Consider the following 2988-nt stretch of genomic DNA (forward strand, 5'->3'; position numbering starts at 1 on the left):
ATTACATGATTTGGTTTATATTTTCAAACAATTATGTGCTGGAATTAATAGGGGATTTTTTTTTTTAAATTACGAAGTGTTTGATCCCTGAGGGCAGTAGGCTTTTCACATTTATAAGTGCTGATTACCAGGTTTAACCATGCATCATATGAAATTTGAGTTATGTCCTTCCAGTTATTTAAAATCACCTTGAGATGAATTGCAACTAAAGTTTTAAGTTTTTTTTCTCATTGAAATTCACAGGCTAGCAAATAACTGCTCCCCAAAAGAAGAATGAGAGGGAAATGGGACATTTCAAATAAAAGAAATAAAAGTGCTAATTTCTGAACCAAAATGCTTTAACCATGACACATGAAGAAGAATGTAGAGTGTGATACGTACACTTGGCAAGAACACATCATCAATATCTGATGAGCTTAAACCTGTTATTTCTTAGCTGGATTCCACATGGGTTATTCATAAGAAAAAAACAGAGTTTGAATTCAGTGGGTTTTAAATCAGGCTACGAGTGAAGACAGCAGTTAAGAATAAGTTTACGATAATAGAAAATGTGCCCACCCAGAGTCTATCATCTATGTTGCCAACTAAGCCAACCTTCTAGGCTTTCCCAAGATACTTTTTATTTCTGGTATTTTTTTCAGGAATTTATTAGTTCATAGACTGGCAGAGTTTAAGGCCAGATGGAACCATTGGATCATCTATTGCATTGTTTCCCAAACTTCTTAGCATCATGCCCCCATTTTAATTTTTGAGAAACCCTCATGCCCACCTCTCCCTTACCATCATCCAAGCCCCTTTTAACAAATTAAATTTGTAATTTAAAATTTAAAAATAAACACAAAAACTTGATATAATTTTATTTAAAATTAAAAATAAGCACAAATAGTTTTTCTTGGCACAAAAATTTAATAAAAATGTAATTTAAAATAAGAAATAGCATAAACAAAATGAATATAATGTGAAGGATGCTGCTGCATTTTCTTCACGAGTTGGGAAATCCTAGGTTTGAGAGATAAAAGTGTGCAATGCAAATAGTTTTCAACATCCAGTCAATTCCTTTGTTTCATTTTTATTATGACTAAACTTGAAAAGCTTTTTTCACAGAGGTATGCTGATGAAAATGGAAGAATAATATGTAGCGCATCTTCTCCAACTTTCGGGTAAATTGGGAAATATTTTATCCAAAATTCCTCCAGGTTTAAGTTTTCAAAAATATCTTTCACACTTGAATCATATTTCATTTTGAGTGCTTGTTGTTGCAATACTTCTTGCAATGAATTGACATCAACGTTGAATGGATTACGTGCTAATTTATGAACGGGGTTGCCAGAAAAGTTGTCTGGAAAATAGTGGATGAATTAGTCAGCACGGCAGTCCAGATGAAACACAATTTTGTTCTTCACATCCTCTTTACAAAGTTCTTGGAAACCTTCATTTTCAGCAAGTGTTGAAAATGTTGGAAAAAATAAAAAGTTAGGTGTCTGGCTTGTGTTTGACATTTCCAAAGCTTGATTTTTTCCGTAAATGCTTTGATGGCATCGTGGTGTGCTATAATGTTTGCAGTGTTGTTTCCTTGCAGCTTCAAATTGAGATTGTTCAAAGATTCAAAAATGTCCACAAGGTATGCCAGTGAAAGTTGAAATGTTTGGTCTGTAAATGCACAATATAACTCTTCTTTTTTCTGTTGCTTGAGGAAAATTTCCACTTTGTCTTTCAGTTCAAATAATCTCGAAAGCATGTTCCCTTTGGAAAGCCATCGTACCTCCATGTGAAACAGAAGAATTTTATGATCCACTCCCAAATCTGTGCAAAAAGCTGCAAAAAGTCTTGTATTTAAAGTGCTGTTCTTCACAAAATTGACAACTTTGGCCAAATTCAACAAGTCACATAGGTCATCTGGAAGGGTTTAAGCAGCCAATGCTTGTCTGTGTATGACGCAGTGAGTCATGGTTATGGCTGGATTTTTTTCTTTCACCAATGTCACAAATCCAGAGCGAGAGCCAAGGATCACTGGAGCACCGTCTGTGCATACACCAACCAGTTTTTCCCATGAAAGTCCATTTTCTTCAAAAAAGTCGGAAACCATTTTCATAACATCAGAAGCCTTTGATGTGGTCATCAATTCCTTCAAAAAAAGCAGTTGTTCTTTCACAGTTCCATCATTAATTAATCAAACGTAGATGAACAACTGACAGCATTGTGCTACATCAGTGGTATCGTCACACTGAATTGTGAAAAAAGGAGAAGCTTTCACTGCCTCCACAACTTGAAGTTTTAGATCTTTCGCCATGTCATCGATGCAACTTTTCACGGAATTGTCAGAAAGCAAAATTTCCAATATTTCTTTCTTGCTTTTGGCACCAAGCACAATATCAGCTGCTTTCAACAAGCAAGGCTTCACAAGAGTTTCTCCTATTATGTGTGCTTTCTTGGCTTTAGCGATGAGCAATGACAGTTCATAAGATGCTTCTACCGCTTTGGCCAATGCTTGATGAGGAGCTCCAGTAGTGTCCAGATTCATGCGTTTTACATTTTGAAGTTTAGCAGCAAAAAACTCTTTTGGTTTGTCTTTCAAAGCACTGTGGTTCTTTGTCAAGTGTCGCTCAAGACGACTAGGTGTCAAGGCATCATTGTTGAGAACTACGTGGCATACTACGCATTGAGGATGATCAATCCTGTTTTTTTCATGACGGTGAAACCATACTTAATGTAGTCTTCATCATACTTCCTTTTCTTAATCCCAGCCATAATATACTAATAAAAAAAATCTATAAAAATAATTTTCCTGATTTGTGAATAATAAGGGACGCAAGTTAATTTGAGTTATCGTAAATGTTTATTTACTACTACTATTATGTACGGACGTGTGCTGCCCTATATATACCTCACCACCAATCTGGCAAGTAGCTGGTCTTGTGCGGTGAGTGGTGGAGGTAACCATTCCCATGACAGAACAGTCTCAAACACTCTTGTGAGCGAGCTAGGAAG

At 35.9% G+C, this 2988-nt stretch overlaps 1 pseudogene; it reads right to left on the reverse strand.

Annotated features, from left to right (window-relative positions):
- Positions 1-1049: 1049 nt before the first annotated feature.
- Positions 1050-2521, reverse strand: LOC140911948 (protein FAM200C-like; annotated as a pseudogene).
- Positions 2522-2988: the final 467 nt, after the last annotated feature.

Source organism: Lepidochelys kempii, chromosome 5 (genome assembly GCF_965140285.1).
Source record: "Lepidochelys kempii isolate rLepKem1 chromosome 5, rLepKem1.hap1, whole genome shotgun sequence".
NCBI lineage: Eukaryota > Metazoa > Chordata > Testudines > Cheloniidae > Lepidochelys > Lepidochelys kempii.